Below are 22,843 nucleotides of genomic sequence, written 5' to 3'. Positions count from 1 at the left end.
AAGACCCTATTTTGCCTTTTTCAAGGCCTTAGGCATCCTTTTTAGGCCCCCAAAATACCTTTTTTTGGATCAAAGTACCCTTTCAAGGGCTTATTTCATCTTTCTCAAGGCCCAGGTGTCCTTTTGGGCCCCCAAAGTGCCTTTTTATAGACCTTGAGAATATTCATCTCGGCGCACACTTAGAGAAACATATTATGTGATAAACAAAGACTATGTGATGTTTTCTTTTCTTCAGTCCCATGTCTCTTGCTACTCAATGATGTTCAAAACTAGAGGAGGAAGGCCTATGGGACATGATCTTTTTTTTTTTTTTTTCTTGATGGTTTAGTTCCAATGATCTCAAGAATCCATATAAAAGGGGTGTCTACTATAAGAGCCTCCATCTCATGTTCAATAGCGGTGTATACCTCAACTCATTTTATATGGACACTTTAGTGAGGTTGGTTCTTCTCCTTTTCTATTTGAATGAGTTCTTTATGCTATAGTACATATTGATACTTGTCCTCTTAGTGAATGTATGGGTCACTACGAGTATCCTTTGCAAACTTCTATCTCAAGTTATGAATGAAAGGTTCATTGCAAATAGAAAACTTCCTAATTACTTAGCATGAGAAGGATCTCTCACATGTCTAGTGCACTTGTCTGCAAGAAACATTCTGGTCATCCTAGCCTTTATGCTTTGATGCTTATGTTCCCTTGCTAAATTAAAAGGGATAGGTGTTTTGGTCATTCCTGCTTCTTATGCCTTAATGCTTACACCTCATTCCAACATTCGGATAAGGTCATATTCATATCTTCATAGCTAATGCTAGTGATGATTGTATGATCTTATAAATGCTCAATGATGAAATTAGAGTCTAAATGTTTTGTGTTCCTTGCTAGTAAACCAGCTTTCATATTAGTTTGCATAGTCTTGCATTCCTACATATGGGGAGAGCTCTCTATTTATCTTTTTTTTTTTTTAGACATCTCAGCTAATTGTTTTCATCTCATCTTTTCCTTTATTCTTGATCATGTCTTTTCACCCTCTTCATCTTTCACTTTACCTCTCTGATATTCTATCATCAAAAGGGTACTCAACACTATCATCACATCTATCTACCCTTTTGTATCTCTTCTTATTTTTGACCCTAGCTAATTTGGACATCTTGGATACATTGTCAAGATCAAAATCAAAATTTGAGTTTATCTTTTGGGTCAAAATCACATTTTCACATTCTACCTTCTTCTCCACAGTTAGCTAACTTTTGGAGGTCTAGTCTTTGAATCTCTGATGTGGCATCTTCATTCCTCCATGTCTTCACCATTACCATGCTTCATGTCTACTTCCAATTCACCACTTTCTCCTCTACATTATTCTTTTTGATTGATTTGACCTCCTTTTCATATTTTATCATTCATGGTCACTTCTTATCACATTGGGGCATTCCATCACTTCTTTATGGTCAACCTTTGGTTCTAATCACCTATCTATCATTATGGACTTTTATATATCTCGATATGCTCATATCTTGCTAGTTTCTGCACTTCCTCTCTATCATTTCCATTTTGATCTCGAGGGGGCAGACATAATCTATCATTGCTAAACAACATTTTCCCTTGTAGGGGCATATGCTTCACCATCTCCATGTGCTCTTGATCTATCTACTAGTATTCTAGACTATCACTATCAATTTGATCACTCAATGTTTGCTACATCCATTGCTATTATAGTCTCTTTATTCTTTGATTGCATGTTTTCCCATATCGATCACACATTAGTTAGAGAATGGCTTCATTCTTTGAAGTTAGAACTATCTATCTATTTGCAATCGTGGCTTCTTCATTTGATGTGTTCCCATATCGATCACATATTAGATGAATAATTTTAAGGTTTTTCTATTCTTTGACCACATGTGTTCCCACATCGATCACACATTAGTCAAAGAGGGGCAAATGTAATCACCTAAAAATGAAAACTTTCAAAAATAACGTAAAATCAATTTATTTGATTTTAATCTATAGTTTGACCATCATATTCTAAACACATATTTGTTTAAAAGAATTTTCTCCCAAATATAATTCTCAAAAATCCATCCACACATTTCTTATTTCATAAATAAAAGAAATACATTTTTGTCTACAAATGAGCCTTCTATTTTGACTAAATTATTTTGTCTACACATGAAAGTGTAATTTTCCATGTGTAGAGCCTCCCATTTTGACAATATTTTTGTCTACACGTGAAAGTGTAATTTTCCATGTGTTGAGAGCCTCCCATTTTGACAAAACAAAATCATTCTCATCTTAGCTTAGTTTTCATCTTACATTGCATCATTGAGGCATATTTGGTGGACATTTGCACTCTTGTATCTCATCTCTAAAAGAACCTCCCATTGCATGGTTTACTAGCAAGAAGCACATTTCTAAGACTCAGCTAAGAGCTTGCATATTCAAATCCTAACTTCTTGCACTCTTTGGATAGGGAGCTCTAAGCCGGTATCTAAGCATTCAAGCCGGTATCTAATCATTTCAATTTCATGGGATACCTTGGATAGAAGGGATTAGAGTGTTACACAAAATACAGTGTACATGTAGATGTAGAAGTTTAGTCCATACTAATCACTTCCAAGAAGTCTTGAACTCAGTCTACACTAGTGACTCGATGAATACTATGAAACTTGACATAAAATTAAATCACTTGATTCACACTGCATAGCTCAATCAATGCTATCACTACAAGCTTGATATAAATTGAGTCACTTAGTTAACACTAAGTAGCTTGATTAACATTAGACTCACATCACATCAACTATGAACTTGCTAAGCGCTGCACAACTTGGTTTGCACTGATAAACTCAACATACACTAAGATGCTCAATTTATACTACTAATCAACACCTTGGTAGTAACTTCTTGATGCAAAATTAATACAATCCCTTGGACTCGGTAGCAACTATAGAACTTGGTAGATATAGAAATGCTTGGTTAACACTATTATCTATACAATGTTCTTTGTAGATACTTACAATCTAAATAAGTGTATGTCACTAATAACAAACATGACTGTAATGTCAAAAATTGTTTTTTTTTGTTGGGTGGTGTTGGTGCCCAAATTGATGGACTAGATTTCCTATGGAATGATGATCCAATTCTAAGAATTCCTAGTAGCAATTTGTCAACTGATAGGTCCCATGAAAATAGGATGTGAACCTCTAAAATTTCAACTCTGTAGGACCGAGGCTAGTAGGCCTATACCTCACACCCTTGAGGCTTTGAGTAGATAACTTGTAGGATCACATGTGTTGATAAAAGATAAATAAAAAAGGGAAACGATTTAAGTAAAATTTTTGTAAATGTAAATGAATATATGTATGTGTTTTGTCTATCTGTATCACTTGGATGTATGTCTTTTTTGCAATCAACATGAAGATTCAAATGATTACATAAGACTAGTGCCTTAACCAATGGATTCTTTATCAGATTTATATTAATCCTTCATAATTATTATGTAACCCTCAAATAAAGAATAATAAATCCCTTTAAGATAAATTTTTGTCACTTTAATGAAGTATGAATTGGTTGCAATGCTTAGAAAAACTTCAATATCAGACCTTATTGATTTTAACTCTCCTCAAGAGGCCAAGAAGATAGTGATGCAAATTAACCAATTAACACAACATTATTGTTCTTTGAATATTGAAATTTCTTATTGCATACATTCAATTTGACTATCAATTAAAGAAAAATTTTAAGATTTGATCAGAGGAAACAAAATGAAAGAGACGAAATCAAAATCACCAAAAGATCAAATGAGCATATAAGCCTTTATATTAAATTCGAAATGCATCACCATTGTTACATATGTTTTTGGTGTATACAGTTGACAAAATCCAAAGTGAACAAAAAGAATCGACTTCCTTTGATATTTAATGTAAAAATTTATGTCCTATGATATCCTATTCTAAATCCAACCCTTATAATTATAGGCATCAAATTGATTACATTGTGAAAGGGCATGTCCCTTAGTTTACAAAATTTATAACTAATTGACATATTAATAACAAACTAAATGCACATTTAAGCATAACTATAAAATAGAAGGCTTTATGTCATTGATTCTAATGATGATGATTTGATAAAATCATTGCATAGTCTAATGTGTTAGGCATACTTGTCATCCTCTATCAGATATACATCATTGATAAGATCCCAAGCTTTGACTTCGATCTTGAACATACACTCTATCTAATTGCTAACCTTTTTCATTTCCATATCATCATTTTGTGTTGCTTCTAGGGCTTCTCTCTACATCACATGGCATGTATCCATCCATCTATCTCACCTAATGATGTCATTTTCTTCTTCCTACCAAGATACAACTCCATGATGTGTCACTAATTCCTCCATCAGTCTAAAAAAAACCTTGAATTCTTGAGAATACATAGTATGATCTCTGATCAGTTTCTCAGCCTCCTTTATATATTCATCCTCTTTGAAGGTATCTCTTTCTTTAACTAATTTCCTATATATTGCATTATGTCTTAAGGCCAAAGGTTTATACACAATATAAGCATCCCAGGCCTGACCTAACTTAACTAGAAATTTCTTGATACAATTTATAATCATCGTATTCTAATCATTGAGATATCTTTCAACTTATCATTTTCCTCTCGCAACCTCTTCAATTTAGGCTTTAGGGTGTCATCGGATGATTGTATCCTTGGTTTCATCTGAGGCTATCTTGTTTTCAACAAATCTTTGTACATAGCTTTCCAATTATCTCTTTCAAAAGAAATCTACTTAACAATTACTTGATTGAATAATGCAAGATCTACTTGCATGCCTGCAACTTTGCTTGGGTCTATGACACCAAATTTTAATGTCTTTAAATGAAAAATTCTTGATCAACATCAATGATTTGTGGCCACTTATGTAATGGAAATAAATCCCAAAGAAACATAGATTTTTTATCCTCAATAAATCGTGATCCAATAATAACATCTTTAACTCCTTGCACATCGAACTTCATATCATGCTTGCCCAACTTGATCAAACTGTCAAAAATATATGATGCACTTAAGTCCAAACTAGGTAGAACCATTACCCCTGCCTCACTCAACAATTGTCTCCCTCTTGTTGGAGTTATGTGTTCAATCTCTCTCTTAATATCTTCTTTTAGATTTGACATTAATTCTTTCTCATTCTTAGGTTAGATATTAGGGATACTCTACCTCAATAGTTTACCTCTATGTTTATACAATACAACTATAAATTCTTTGGATTTTATGAAAGCATCATCATTCACAAATTTTATAGACTCTAAAAGTCTCTCATCCTTCTTGGCATCTATCATGTATAGGATTTGCACATCATGATGCATAGGCTGAAGTATTGGCCTTTCTATACTTATGGAAACTTGAATAGGGGAATCTGGAACTCTTTGAATTTCGTCTCTGAATTTCTCCTTGGCTTTCTACCTCTATTCTTCCATTTCCATTTTTTTTCCTCAATAGTTTGTTGTACTTCAATCAATTCCATTTTTTTGAAACTTTCTTCATACTCATTTCCATGTTGAATGTAATCACCCAACTTTTGTGATTTTCTACATACATGAATGTATCCTAGTGACTCCAGAAATTCATAGTCTACATATGATACTCATTCTATGATTTTTCTTCTATATTATCATATGACTTGGTTGAACAAATATTAAAATCTCCAAATGATAAGATCACATGAAGGAAATACAACTTTCTCTATTTATCTCCAAAATGTTGCTTATTGGACTCTGACATCTACCTAACAATCTCCAAATAAGAAATGTAATTAGGCACTAATGCAAGTAATCAATATGGTCTCCCTTCAAATCTAAACACTCTTACAAAATTTAAATAGTAATAAGCATACCATTTTCTCCAATTATGCTTAATCTTCTCACCTAGCCCACTGTCCTTAGGTCTTGAGAATATTTTGATGTCAATGTTGATTAAAGGGAAAGAGTGGTGTCCAAATAGTGTATACAAAGGTTGCACAAAGTGATATTCAAATGTTAGATAACAAAAATCATTAATCTCATACTAATGTCCACATTTGAAGTAGTTTCATATCCCTATTGGACTCTCTTAAATTTAATTTTAAACCCTCAAACCATAATCCTTTCATTTTTTCAAAATACAAAACCATATTTATAAATAATGAATAGTTCTTAAAGGTAGGGTAATCTACATCATTAAAATTTAAAAAATCATTATGAATATTGTCAACAACATACTATGCATAATCATAGGGTCTTTGTTCTAGCATCTGCACATCTGATGCTAACACCATAGGGCCAACCTCTATCAGATCAAGTGCTTCCACTCCCCCTACTTGCTCACATGATTGATAAGTCATATCTAAGTATGTCTCAAACAATTTGACTTTGAAAGTTGGCCCATCTAATAATGTCAAAGGCTCATTTTTTATGTTATGCAACATCAACTTCCACTACATGTATGAGAAATTTGACCGTTCCTATTGATTTTTCAATTCAATAAAAGATAATTTCTTTACTAGGCCATCAGTGACTCTAAATGCTTCATTCAAGGATTCAATAGATACTTCCATGAATTTTCCCCCATCTTTGTCATATATACATTTTTCCTCAGCATTATATTTTCTCATAATGACCTTGCATAGCTCCACACTCAAGAATACATCCACCAATGTCAATTTTCCCAAATTCATCTCCCAAGGATGATGTATGGGTTCCTTATGGTTTCTTCTCACATAATGATATAGAAATAGCTCATAGCCTCTAGTCTGAGTTAAGACATCTCCAACCTCATTGTACTTGTCTTCCACCTTGTCTAGAGAAGCAAATTTGCCTCTTCTAGATTTGGGGTCTACAAATTCCATTTATTCAATGAGATCCTCATTCAATTTTTGTGGTGGCACCTCATCATCAGCTTTCTACTTTTTTTCAGCCTTCACCTTCTTAACCTTCTCTTCTTTCCTTTTTTGAATAGAACCAATGCTCTCCATGACTATTCCTAATACTTTTCTGAATACAAATCTTCTATGAAGACTGAACACAAATGTTAACTTTATTGGCTCACTTATAACAATTTGTGACCATAGCATTGTAATGATTACCCTTCTATTATAAAATAGGTTGCATTTTTTCATTTACTTTCCACATGAATCAAAACATAAAGCCATTTTTTATCATTGTAGCATATGAATTGGTTGTCAAACATCATCTGGTGCACTCCATGCCTGATAAAATATATTCAAACATTTAGTGATATGAACCTATGAGTCTCTTGATTGCCATAATCAAATTCCTCCAATAGAAAACTATTTTCAAATTCATACCCATCACTATAATAAAATTGATAACACCATTTCTCATTGCTACAATCCAAACCCCTCAACTACAATCCTTGATCCAATTTTTTAATATTATGTATGGCAATTTTAAATATTTTTTTTTTATTCTAGTAGAAAGAATCATTGTAACATATTTCAATATTTTGTAGCTCATTTTTTATCATTATATCTCCATTACACCAAGTGTCATTAGTGATCATACTTACTTTATTGACATAGCATATAGTGATAACTGCTTAATAATATAGCCTTTCATTGCCATATCCTTTAGCAATCACAAAACCCTTATCACTAATCATCAAAGCCTCTTTTCAATACCTTGATCAGCGATGATCACTATAAAATATAGTGATAACCTTGCTTTATCTCTAGTCACTATGTCTAAAATCTTATTTTCTTGATTAGTGATGATCACCGCAAGCCATAATGACGATTTCATCTCATCACTGATCACCTAGGCCACTCCTTTGTTGCTTCAATTAGCAATGATCATTGTAGGATTTAGCAATATACAAACATTTATTGTTGATCGCCAAAATATTTTGCACTCTCACCACTTAGTGATAGATTATAATCGCTATAACATATAGTGACATCCAAATATTTATCACTCATTAGCATATCAAAATGGCACCTTCTCCACTCAGTGATCAACACATCACTATAAAGTATAGTGATAACTCTATCACTCATCACTGTGTCTTCTTTGAACCTTCTCCACTTAGTGATGAACCCAATCACTATTTCCTATAGAGACACTATGATGGACTTCAAACCTTTGAAACTCAATCGCTGCAATGTATCCCAAAATCTAATTTCTTATCATTATAGCTATAATGATAACCTTAAAAACAATGATATCTCTGTGAATTCAAATGGAATGACAACCTTGATTGATTAATGGATAATGCCACATGATAAGAGAACCCTAGAAGCAAAAAGTTCCTCTTTTTTAAGCAATAAATAGCCAGTTTCTATCAAAACACAAATATGCAATAAGTGATTCTTTATTTTATTCATAAAACCTTTTAGAACATACAAGAAATAATTAATGAAAGAAAGCAAGAAGATGAACAAATATTTGCAAAATATTGGTTTCCACCAGGTGGATTTTAAACTCATGGACCTAATTTGTGCACTAATAGATAGACCTTCAGTTGATAGAATAATAGAAAATAGTACTACTAAAGCTAAACCATTTCTTGGAGTAACCCATGTGACTAGTACTAGTTCTTTTGCAGGGACATTGTTACTAAATAGGAAAACTATGTTTTTGTTAAAATTACGAAAGCTTCTAGGTGCTTTAAATTTGTTATTATTTACAGTGTAATTGTATTTTACTTATATACAACTCATTTTGGATTGATAATCCCATGATTTTTTTATAGGAAATGATGTTTTCTTTGATCATCTTTTTGATATTACATTGAAGCTATTTGGACCTACCATACATAAAAGGTACGTAGTTTCATATCATTGCTAAATATTTTTATTTTCTTCCATTTATTGTACTATATTAAAGTTATTGATCTAAAAAATTTATTTTATTTTAAAGGTGGAATGAATAGGGTCCTGAATTAAAAAATTAACTCATTACATCTTTTGAGGACCATTTTGGAAAAATATTTTTGACACTACCCTACTTCTTAAAAGAGCATCCAAACATATAAAGACTATGAGGGACCAATATAGAAAGGGTCTAAAGGAGAACCCAAAGTACGATCATCCTCCTATGATTCCATCAATGGAGTGGAATGAAATAATAGAAGATGCAAAAGAGATAAGGCTACATGATAAAAGAAATTTAACCAAAAAAGGGAAAATCAAGGTATGTCATGATAGTATTAAGTAGAATGTAATCATGTACTAATTAGTGATATTTGTAAATATATAATCTAACATATTTTAAACTTTTCATAGACTATAGGACACATCAAAGGCTACAAAAGAAAGAGTACAAAAGGTTGGCCAACACAAATTTGGCTCCGATGGCTATATGAATCTTCAATCTTAACTTATAAGTAGCAGCAATAGAATTTCATATTAAAAAAATTTACATAATATTACAAACAATTTTGTTTAATCAAATTACTAATGCAAAATTGATGATATTAAGTAAAAAAGACAAGGCACAAAATTCAATGTAGAGCCTAGAGATGAAGATAAAAAAATTGCCTTGAAGGAAGGCTATAAAGTTATGGTTGTATGCCTACGCCAAGAATCTGAAAGCCATACCCAAGAATCCGGTGTACTAAATGAGACATAGGTAAATTTTTCAAATAAAAAGTAAATCAAATTAAATAGTTGACAAATTTCTTTTTTGGTGTTAGTTTCCAACATAAATTGACTACATAACAATGCACGTAATATTTCACCACAGTCTTCATATCCTATCACAAAACCTGCACATGATGAAGGCTATGATGTGCACTATAGTGGTGGATGTATTAATTTTCTATTGTAATTTAATTACATAGTTATGAATACAATTTAACATCTTCAATTTTAATTTGATGTGTAACCTTTTTTTGAATATCATGTTGAACATCATGGTGAAGGAGTGGAGCATGTTTCAAGTGTTAAGCATATTGAGGTGGTGGAAGATCAAAATGTTATTGTACATGATGTAGAATTGCCAGGTAATAAAAATGCATGTTATGATCTACTAGTTAATTAAATACTTGTTGTATTGCATAAAATGTAACAACGAAATAAACAATAAGCAACTAAAGCCTATTCCTACATGTTCATGCAGACCTCAAATATGAAAGACAACATGTGAATAATGATGACATGAAATCAAAAGAGCTTAAACCATTTAAAATAGTACTAATGTAAACCTCATAAAATCACCAAGTGGTTGATGATTTTATTGTTGTGGGATGTGGTTGCTCACAAATCATGTAGCATAACAATGGGCTAGATAGTGCTTATGAAAATGAGGAGAGGGCTCTCCTTTTATAAGAAATGAGATAAAACAAATGGTTGAGATTCAATACAAGATGAAGGGCTAGTATCTCTTAGGACCAATGAGGTGTCCATGAGGTGGAGGCCAAGTGGACTCCATGTCGATTAGGGTTTTTGACCATTCAAAGGGGAAAAGATGCTCACACATGTGTGAGAAACCTTTGATGTGATAGGTCAATGACAGGTGTAAGAGGTGTGAGAAGCATGGTTTCTCACACGTGTGAAACACCTTGATTCTCATGTGAAGTAGGACAAATGTGTAAGAGGTGTGAGAAGGCATGAGGGGTGTGGGAAGTGTGAGTGTTCCTCACACATGTGTGAGCACACACTTAGGATTAAAAGGGGATTAGCAAGGTGATTAGGAAAAAGTAAGTGGGATTAAGTAGTGGGTAGGTTTAGAAGGACGGGTTAGGTTAGGAAAGTGAGGTTGGGTGGGGGTTAAAGTTAGGATCCATGTGCTTAAATAGGATTAAATATAATATTTAATTCTAAAAGGGATTAAAAGGGATTAATTAAGTAAATGAAATACTTTACTTAATTAAAGTGAATGGGTTAGGATGTAAGTGGGATGAGGGAAAATAGGCTAGGATTTAAATAAACCTAAATTTATTTAAATCAAGGAAAGATGAATATAATTAAATAAATATAAATTTATATAATTAAAGGTAGGGTAATACTATAATTAAATAAATAATAAATATCTATTTAATTAGTCATGAAAAGGGGATTTGGACAATTTTAGGTGTCTACATTTTGCCCCTCTTTGATATAGTATTAGTAATGTTATATCAAAGAAGAATAAAATATACTGGATGGAAGGATAAGACTAGTAGCATGATGCCCCAATCATGGAAGGATGAGGAAGGATGATAAGGGTGGATGAAATGTCCCTTTTATAATTTTATATGATATTTCAAGCCTCTAATCAGATCTTTAAGATCAAATGACCAATCTTTCAAATATCCACCAATTTCTCAATAAACCCCAAATCGGGTATGTCGGAAATAGTGCCAAAAACTTCACAGCTTCACATATTATTAGTAAATCTAAAAGTGGACATTTTTATAGAAATTTCAGCAGCATAACAGCCTACAAAATGACATTTTCAGATCTTTATAACATTTACATAAAAACTCCCAAAAGGAGGATAAAAATAATGCTCATCGGGCTCCTGAAAATAACATAGAATAGCCCGAAAACACCACAAAAACACTAATAATCTATCACAGAAGTATAATCACAACCAAATACATATATTAAGCTCTATTATAATATCTAAAAGTATGAAATACAGCAGCAACCCAAACTGATATGAAATACTCAACCGGAAACACAAAACACACCCAAAAAACCACAAATCTGCATTGTTCAGCACAAAGGCAAACTCTGCATGAGCATGCACATGGAATGGCTTCAAACTCCCATTATTAGCCTTCCTAGAAACCTAAAAACTCCCATTCTTGGGTCTCCTTCTCCACAGTTTTGGCAGCCTCTGAAGAATAACAAAGAAATGAGCAAAAATCAAGTTTTGGAATCTGCCCAAAATGCCTCCAAACCCCTTAAAAGAGGGCATAACCCTAACTCACATCCAAGAGGGGTTAATAAAACATATTTTAATAATAATATTAATTTATTAGTCCATTATCTTCCAAAGATTATCTCCTTTTTTTGAAACTTCACCTTTTTGGGCCTACCTGCCTTAGAAAAGATTATTATTTTTAATTATTTGAAAAGGGGACATGACAAGTCCTCCCCTTCCAAATATTGCTTGTCCTCAAGAAATGGCTGAACAATAAACCAATCAATCCACCTGGATCCCAAATGTAGGAATGAACTATACTATTGTCAATTAACACGGGCTCCTGCAATATCCTCTGCAATATAACGAAGAGGAATCCATAATCAAACTGACAATTACTACTCAACCAAACTCCAAAGTCACAACTTCCACAGTCAAAAACCCATGAGACACAAAATCTTAGAACATCAAAACCCAAGTAAAGTGGAAAAATCAAACTACCAACATAGTAAATACCATCAACACATTCCACTAGCCTATATGGAATGTACAATCCAACTCTGCAACAATGGTGAATGCTCCCGAATGAAACTGTACCAAGTATGGAGAATCCACACACTGTACAACTCCTGCAGTCAATACAACTCTGTAGATAACCAACCATTGTCTCATAACCATAATTCCCATGCACTCCTAATGGTGAAAATCCATCACAAGATAAACAGTAAGAATTGGAACCCAAACCAAATTTGCCTACCATCAACTCCTCAACACAAGGATCAAATGCTAACTGATGTACATACCTTGCAATATAATGTTGATAAAAAAAACCAACCTCAGTCAACAACTCACCATGAACAAGTGATACAACCCACTATGACTGATCACCAACTAAGTCAGGAGATGTCATAGCCAAAGGAGTAGAATCAATAACAACACCCGCTGAAGCATCACTCTGAAACTCGTACTCTAAGTCATGTATTATCAAGCTATCAACTGTAGAACCTATCGCCATGTCGTGCCCATCACAACTCTCATCCCGAGGTGTTAAACTATCCCATAACTAATGATAAGCACTAGGAACCAAAGTACATCTCTGTATCATCATCTCATCAACATGGTCATCAAAGGTAAATTGATGAGCATACCTCACAATGTAATGCTGATAGAATGTGCCATTCTTAGTTAATGGCTTAGATTGCAATCCAGATGTAACTAACTGCAATCGATCACTAACCAAGTTGTAACTGACTACTACCTCTAAAGACATCGCCAAGGGAGTAGTATTACTAGCAGGAACCATGCCAACTATCGGCTCACCAACATCACACATGGTCTTTGATACAGCATCTCTAGTCTTCGTGCCATTAGTGCTAGAGGTCACCACCATGTCAGGCATACCACAACAATCTATTGTAGCACCCAACTCAATTGAACCTGACTCTAGTGGGGATGAACCCGATATGCCAATGTTAGTATCAAGGATGGATGCATCCCCATCTCCACTATCTTTGACAATCTCGACCATGGACATCCTTGGATCATCAGACACCACAACTTGTGATTGTACAGAATCTAGTAAAGACTGTAGTTGCTCTAACTCCATGGTCACCTTAGCCAAATGAAATTGTGACTCCCTAAAAGCCAACTATGTACTCTAAAGAATCTCAGAAGTCACCTCAAGTTGCTCAGTAAGCTCACTCACCTCATCTTCCTTGGCCAACAATGCATCATATGTTGTACTACCCCACTCCATAAGATAATCTCTTTCGGCTACCAAATGCATATAATCTTTTTTCAGAATCTGGATAGCCTCCCATAAAGAGTGGAACTCTGTCAAGGAAAGATAACTGCCTCCCTGCTCATCACTAGTAGGAGAACCCCATCCATAAACTGCTAACAATTGACAAGTAGCATCAAAATGTTGGCAAGCGATAGCAATGTCTCGCACACTAACTCTCAACTAATTAGACACATGATGGCACTGGCTTGACTGTCTCCTACAAACCTCCTCTGATGCACTGTCTAAAGGAGTATCCTCAAAGTTACTAGTCTCTAGATTATTACCATCCATATCCTGTGAATCAACTCTAAAGCTCATATCAACAAACGGAGTATCAAAAACTGTAGCACTATTGTCCAACTCCTTTGTACCCAAGGAAACTAAGTCTTCAAAACTACCCACTGCATCCTCCTGGATGTCATCAATGCCAATATGATCCTGGGACTCATCTGTACACACTGCCAAATATGAAAGATCATCAACACATTCCAACAAGTATGGTCGACTGGATAAATGAACAAAGCCCAACATCGGTGTATAAAAACTAATACCAACATCGGACAAGCTGCTAGCACAAGAAAAGACAACACTGTGCAATCTGCTAATCAAATCCATGATAGCACCCAAACAAACACTGCTACCAAAAAGTGTTAAAGATCACCAGTCAACTGAATCCCAAATGCCAATATAACAATCTCGAGTCCATATCTGTAAACTAGAATCAGCTAGTAACTCAAGCAAAATCCTCACTTGAGTAATATGAACAATACCAACTAACTCCACATACTTTAATGATGAGATAATGAAGTCACAATATTGTCTTTGTTCACTTTCAACTGGCTGGACAAATCGTGTGAAGTACTACCAGCCTCAACCTCATGTGGCGAAGCATCTAACTGTGCCTAGTACTCTTTCTCAGAAAAGTCATGAATGATGAATGTCTACTCATCTCTATCATGTATCTCACCATCATGCCAACAACATCCTCATAATCATCATCTAAACCCACTACCTCCTGTGGTAGAGTAGAATCTGAGACCTCTGTCTGGCTATAAGCTAGTTTCTCAAACTCCTAATGCAAGTTCTTGGTAATTGTGTCATCTGCCCTGTGAGAAAATCTGCCAAATAGAAATCTAGTAAACTTATCCACCTTAGCTAGGTCAGACAACATGTCATTCATCATATGATGGTGCTCAACCAACTATTTAGACATGTCATGGCTTATTTTCCTAAGTTTATTTCGAATGTCTAAATAACCATCCTTTCTACTATTCTGACTCTAGATATCAATTGTCCAAGATCGTGTCCTCTGAGAATCTGTACTATACCTATCCATTTTGGATAAAGTAGAGTGTAACCCTAATAGGTTATAACTTCTTCAAACACCAAGAACTAATATTCAAATGATTAGAAGTAGCATGCAACCATAGATTTTGACATGCAGCTGATTAGAAGCAACATGCAACCACCAAATTCACCAAGAACTAACATGCAAATGATTAGAAGTAGCATGCAACCATAGATTTTGACATGTATCTGATTAGAAGCAACATACAACCACCAAATTAACCAAGAACTAACATGAAAATTATTAGAAGTAGCATGCAACCATAAATTTTGACATGCAGTTGATTAGAAGCAACATGCAACCATAAATTATGACATGCAAGATTTGGGTAGTTCTCAAAACTAACATGCAAACTTCTACAAACTCTCAAGCTGGCAAGATCATAGCTCTGATACCACTAAAATTTCCCTTTTCTTATTTTATATGATATTTCAAGCCTCTAATCAGATCTTTAAGATCAAACAACCAATCTTTCAAATATCCACCAATTTCTCAATAAACCCCAAATCAGGTATGCCGAAAATAGTGCCAAAAACTTCACAGCTTCACATATTATTAGTATATCTGAAAGTGGACATTTTATAAAAATTTCAGCAGCATAACAGCCTACAAAATGACATTTTCAGATCTGTATAACATTTACACAACAGCTCCCAAACGGAGGATTAAAACAATGCTCATCGGGCTCCCGAAAACAACATAGAATAGCTCGGAAACACCACAAAAACACTAATAATCTATCACAGAAGTATAATCATGACCAAATATATATATTCAGCTCTATTTTAACATCTAAAAGTTTGAAATACAGAAGAAACTCAAACTGATATGAAATACTCAACCGGAAACACCAAACTCTTACAAAAAACACACCCGAAAAACCACAAATCTGCACTGTTCAGCACAAAGGCAAACTCTGCATGAGCATGCACATGGAATATCTTCAAACTCTCATCCTTAGCCTTCTTAGAAACCTACAAACTCTCATTCTTGGGTCTCCTTCTCCACAGGTTTGGCAGCCTCTGAAGAATAACAAAGAAATGAGCAAAAATCAAGTTTTGGAATCCGCCCAAAATGCCTCCAAACCCCTTAAAAAAGGGCATAACCCTAACTCACATCCAAGAGGGGTTAATAAAACATATTTTAATAATAATATTCATTTATTAGTCCATTAGCTTCCAAAGATTATCCCCTTTTTCTGAAACTTCACCTTTTTGGGCCTGCCTGCCTTAGAAAAGATTATTATTTTTAATTATTTGAAAAGGGGACATGACGGTGGAATGGTATGCCCCCTCGAGAGGACATGAAATTTAGGAGAACACACATGTTCTCTTGAAATGGATGGGAGTATGGAAGGGATTGGGAAATGATACGATTGATAAAGTTATGCTACAATGGTGTGAACAACCTAAGTTTGATATTGTATTCAACACTATGCACCAAGGTATGAGGAACCAAGATGACAATGTGTCAAGTACATGATAAAAGGGGGTCTAATACAACCATATGTCATATGAAACCATGATATGAAAGACCATGATTCCTTGGGACAATAGGATGCACAGACCATGATAAATGTATAAAATACTAATGCATACAAGTAACAACCCATCATGCACAATAAACCAAAAACAAACCAAAATTTTGCCCCTAGTCAAGGTGAAGACCAATTAATGGATTGATTGATGATGATTGATTGAGGATGACAAAGTGAAGGATAAGCACAATGCACATTTGAGGATTGGGAAGGATACATCCCATGATAATGTTTGAATATGGTTAATGGATTATCAAATGATGGGGTCAAATTAAGGAATTGATTAAGGATTGATGTACAAGATTGCAAGATTAGATTGATTGGATTAGTATTGATTGCACATTGATTTTTTTTTTTTGATGTTTTTGATTTTGATGGAGAGTTGGATGAATAGATGAAATTGAAATGCAAGTAGAAGAAAGTGGGTGAGTTTGGAAAAATGATGTTGATAGGATGAACAATGATGAGAGTAGAATTGATTTGATGTGTAAGAAGAAGGGAAATTTGATTGAATTAGAGGATAAATTAATTTGATTGAAGTGAGTGGAAGAAGTAGATTGAATGTGATATAAATGAATGTGGGATAGAATGAATTGTGACCAATGACAAGGGAGATCCAAGGCATGGTAAATGGAGGAAAAGCAACGTGAGTCAGTGGATGAAAAGAATGGTGAAAGGATATGAGGGGCCAAATGATATGATATCATAAAATACGGAGTCAAGAACCATGTTTCAAAGGAGTCCCAGTGCCCCATACCAAGGATAGGAAAATGGAAGGAAATATGGTGGGAAAGGATGCATGAAAATGGAAAGATGGTACAAAGGCTAGCATATGGAGGAAGAGAAGGCATGTGCTCTTCCAAAGCATGTATGAACATTTTGGTATTGTGCCTCTAATAGTGATCACAAGCATGGGTATGAAAGTGGAATTAATAAGGGATATGGGAGGGAGGTTATGAAAAATAGATAATGATATGAAGAGTATGGATGAAATGTGTGATATGTAATGGATGAAATGGATGGGATAACTAAGAGCAAGGACATATGAAAGAAGGATGGAAGTATATAGGTGTATGGATAGAAGATGGATGAACATGACAAGGACTATGGGATGCAAGATATGGATAGCATGTCAAGATCAAATGTATGAAAGGATTATGGAAGTATGTAGCATAATGGATGGAAAATGTGCAAGGGATATGTCAAGTGAGAATATGGATGGATGAAAGGAAAGTGAAAGTCAAGATCAAATATGGAAAAGAATGATGAATAGTAGATGGAAGCATGGAAGATATGTAAGGGAGTGTGGTATGACTGGAGCTTGCCCCTAGTGTAGGGTGCAAGTGGAAGAGGAAAAGTGAATGGATGGATAAGTGGAAGTGGAAGTGGAAGTCAAAGACTCGAGCATCTAGATACATGGATGTTATCCCTTTCTTCTCTGTCTTTGTTATTTTCAAGGGATTGTGACTATTTTCTCATAGATGTTGGTAGGATAGTGAAAAGAAGGATAAAGTGGATTGGGGAATGGAGGACAATGACCTATGAAAAAATTTGGATTAAGGGGGTGGAGTGGGTGGGAGGAAGACATGGTTGATGGATGCTAGGGTGGAAGACTTGTGAATGAGTGGATGAAGGAGGTAGAAATATTTTCATTGGCACACACCTTGAAGGGTGATTGAAAGGAGGAAATTGTAGAGGATATGTAGGAGAAAGTTTGGATTTTGGGATATAGGGACCAAAAATGGATAAAGGAGATGATGGATGTAGGATAGTGGATTTAGGTATATATGGACCCAAAATGGATTTGGAAAATGGAAGCTTGGGTGATTTATGATTGAGGGAAGCCTTTGGATTAGCAAAATTGGATGTCATTGTGAATCTTTCTTTGAGATTCATTGCTACATTAAGTAGCTTTGGGATCCACAAAATTTTTGCATTTTTCATTTTTAGCCTTTGTGGCCTTATAGTTTTGTTCTGGATCATATTTTTCTTTTCTTGGACATGTCTTTTAGAGGGGACATTCTGATCCTTGGGCTTTTGTGGATTTTTGGCTTTATTCTCTTTTCCTTTGGCATCCAATTTTCTTCCATTGGCTATGGTATGGGTGCATGAAGATAAATGGGGTGGATAGCTTATGGATGGTGAACATTGTAAGGAATTCAAGGATGTGTGCCTTTGTTGGACATTACTAGGACCATGAGGGGATGAAGTGGAAAAACATGAATATGGTGGATGTATGTACGTAAGGACCCAAAATGGAAGGAAGGGATGAAGGGCTTGGCTTTGGAACATAAGGACCTAAAATGGATGGAAGGGAGGAAGGAAGAAAATGATGGATATAAGGTCCCAAAATGGACTGGGAATTTGGATGATGGGAACATGTGGGTTTGGATGGAGGAATTTTAGATTTTGAAGGAGTGGAAGGCATACCAACATCTTGAGATATTATTTCTTCGATGGGATACTTATTATTTTCAACACAAGATGAGATTCCATGTATATGGGGTCCATGAGTGGATTGGATAGGTTTGATAGGATCATGTATTGGATAAAATGTAACAATAGAATAAACAATTAGCAACTAAAGCCTATTCCTACATGTTCATGCAAACCTCAAATATGAAAGACAACATGTGAATAATGATGGCATGATTCAAAAGAGCTTAAACCATTCAAAATAGCACTAATGTAAACCTCATAAAATCACCAAGTGGTTGATAATTTCATTGTTGTGGGATGTGGTTGCTCACAAATCCTGCAGCATAACAATGGGCTAGATAGTGCTTATGGAAATGAGGAGAGGGCTCTCCTTCTATAAGAAATGAGATGAAATGAATGGTTGAGATTCAATGCAAGATGAAGGGCTAGGATCTCTCAGGATCAATGAGGTGTCCATGAGGTGGAGGCCAAGTGGACTCCATGTGGATTAGGGTTTTTGACCATTCAAAGGGGGAAAGATGTTCACACATGTGTGAGCAACCTTTGATGTGATAGGTCAATGACAAGTGTAAGATATGTGAGAAGCATGGTTTTTCACACATGTGTGAGACACCTTGATTCTCATGTGAAGGGGGACAAATGTGTAAAAGGTGTGAGAAGGCATGAGGGGTGTGGGAAGTGTAAGTGTTCCTCACACATGTGTGAGCACACACTTAGGATTAAAAGGGGATCAGCAAGGTGATTAGGAAAAAGTAAGTGGGATTAAGTAGTGGGTAGGTTTAGAAGGATGGGTTAGGTTAGGAAAGTGAGGTTGCGTAGGGGTTAAAGTTAGGATCCATGTGCTCAAATAGGATTAAATTTAATATTTAATTCCAAGTGGGATTAAAAGGGATTAATTAAGTAAATGAAATACTTTAATTAATTAAAGTGAATGGATTAAGATGTAAGTGGGATGAGGGTAAATAGGCTAGGACTTAAATAAAACTAAATTTATTTAAATCAAGAAAAGATGAATATAATGAAATAAATGTAAACTTATTTAATTAAAGGTACAGTAAGACTATAATTAAAATAATAATAAATATCTATTTAATTAGTCATGAAAAGGGGATTTAGACAATTTTAGGTGTCTACACTTGTAATAGTAAAAAAAAGAAAAAGATTATGCCAATTTAACCCATTTACTTGTTATTGCAATAGAGCCCCCTTTAGTGCAACAGCTTCCTACTCCTCAAAATAGGAGGAGATATCATAATTTGACATTACATGTGCCACAAGAAGAGGAGAATGAGGAAGATATTGATGCTTCTATCAGCCTTTACCTTAAGAAAGCTAAGAAACACAAAAAGAAGACATGATTTTTTTTAAATGCTCTTTGATAAACCTTGTTTGATAAACTTTGTTAGAAAATGAAAGAATGTTGTTTTAAGTAATTATCTATGAATGTTGTGTATTAATATTGATTTTTATGTCATGTTAATGAATTATGATTTTTTGTTAATGAAGTCTTGATTAGTATTGTGTATTAATGAATGTTATATCATATTAATGAATGTTATATCATATTAATGAATGTTATGTGATTTTATTGATTGAATGTTATAGTTCATCAATGGATGAATGAATGAATGATGTATGCAATTAGATGATAATGGAGAATTTAGATTGATGTTAGGGGGAGGGGGAGTGAGGCTAGATGAGATTCCACATTCACATGGTTGGCCTTGTTAATTAGAGAATATTAGAGTATTCTCGAAACCAATTGAAGCTCAAACTAACATACCAATGATATCTCCCTAACCAGCTAATAGTTTATTTTCTTTGAGACAGAGTTCTATGTCCATTCCTTTATTAATCACTACTCTTTTAGGCTCCTCAATTTCCTACTCTATCATTTCTTTTGCTTCAAAACTATTAACAAAGTGATTCTTTTTTCAAAGTAGCAATTTATTGTTGATCATCTTTAGCTTAGTTACCAAGAAATATAATATTGATCCCAATACCTTTTCTTCCTTCAACTATTGTTCTATTGTATTTATTAGGTTTTCATCCCTTAGAAAATTTTACATAGTGTTCTATTGTATTCATTAGGTTTTGTTCCAGTAGCAAAGTCTGCACAGTGCATCTTTTTAAGCCCATCAACATGACTCTCTAAACCTCTATTGCCCCATCTAGCTATTTTTATCTTTGGCTCAAGGATATTATACTCATTAAGACATGTGAAATACTAATACCTTATTGAAAAAAGTTGATACATTACATGTCTATACCTTATCTCTTTTTTTTAAATGGTTACATTATTGATAGTATTTGTCTTTACAGGTTCCAAGACATCGAAAGAACAAGCTCACTGTGTTGCAAATTTATGCCTTGAACTAGCATCATCAAGTTTTTTAGTGCAATATCCAAATTCGTTGAAAGTAGCAGCTATGATTTTGTCTTTTATTATGTTTCTTCCAAAGGTTTTTAAGATTAACTTATTCTAAATGCATAGCTATATACTATCATCATGTGGTCTACATTGTGATATTTTCTTTTTGTTTGTGAACATGGTATTAGATTAGTAAGGTCATTTTATCTTTTTAATCCTCTGAAGATCTCTTTACAACTGCTTCTTTTAATTGATTAAATATTGTAGACATGGAAATTAAACCAAAAGGCTTTGCAAATTGCTACCAAAATATCATGGCCATTTTTCAATCATCTTTCTAGTACCTAGGATCTAATTAGAGGTGCTCATAGTAAGGTGTGCATTATGTCTCAGGTGTACATCAAAAAAAATTTAATGTTTTGAGCCATGAATTTGTACATAAAATTATCACATGTAATTCTAGATCTATTTTGGTGTTATTCCTGGCATGGAATTAATTTCTTATTAGACTTAATAGGAATGAATTCCAACACTTGTATCTTTTGGGCCAATGTAACATAGAAAATTTCCCAACAATTTCCTTTGACTTTTATGGCTTCATGAATTAATGGCTCATTAAGGGATTCCTTACCACCACCATTATGAAGGAAGAGAAAGTAATAACATCCCTATCTTTGAAGATGCTTACAATACTGTATGGGCATTCAAATTCTAAAAAATAGCATCCTCACACTTAAGGATGAGTGAAGATTGTGATTTTGACCCTAATCACAATAGTCAACTAAGGTAGATGCAAGCTTTAACTAAAGTAAGCCATGGAATATTTTTCACCTTTTTCATTTCTCCTAATAATATGGCCAAATATCCTTCTCTTTCAAAACATTGAAGTTAGCAACAAAGTTTCACTTTGCAACATGTAGGGCATCAAGGAAGGGTGGTATGATGGTGGAAGCATAGCTTTTGTTGTTATTCTTGTAATTTTTGTCACGGGTAAGATTTCATTCTGTGTATTGTAACTTTTTCTTTTGCCATAAATATTTGGAATGCTCTCTGTTAATCTATGTGCTTGCTAATTTTCATATGTAGAAATTTTTTCTTAGAAAATCAAGATATTGTGAATTGATTTAGAAGTCAAAATTGAGGTCTTGAATTTTATATAGGGTGCAAACAAATATTTGTTACCTAAAGCTATATTTCTACTTTAACAGAGTTTTCTTTTCTAACATAATCTCCAATCACTTTATGTTATGTAGAAAACCATTTTCAAGAACTAGTATTCACATGAGAATTTCTTTTTTTAAGCATTGTGTTGTATTTTACAAACTATTATGTGCCTTATCTTTTTTTTTCTAGTAATTAGTGACTATCGGTAGTCTCTACAGTTCCAATATCTTAATGAAGAAAAAAGGAACATTCAACTACATGTATATATCTTGTTTCTACTTTCCTTGATCTTGTATTTTGCCAATATACAAGTTTTTTTCTCTCTTTTTCTTCTACTATCAGTTGCTTTGATTTGACAGTAT

Source organism: Cupressus sempervirens, chromosome 10 (genome assembly GCF_028749045.1).
Source record: "Cupressus sempervirens isolate cs-2001-9-10 chromosome 10, ASM2874904v1, whole genome shotgun sequence".
NCBI classification, from domain to species: Eukaryota; Viridiplantae; Streptophyta; class Pinopsida; order Cupressales; family Cupressaceae; genus Cupressus; species Cupressus sempervirens.
This window is presented reverse-complemented; position numbering follows the sequence as displayed.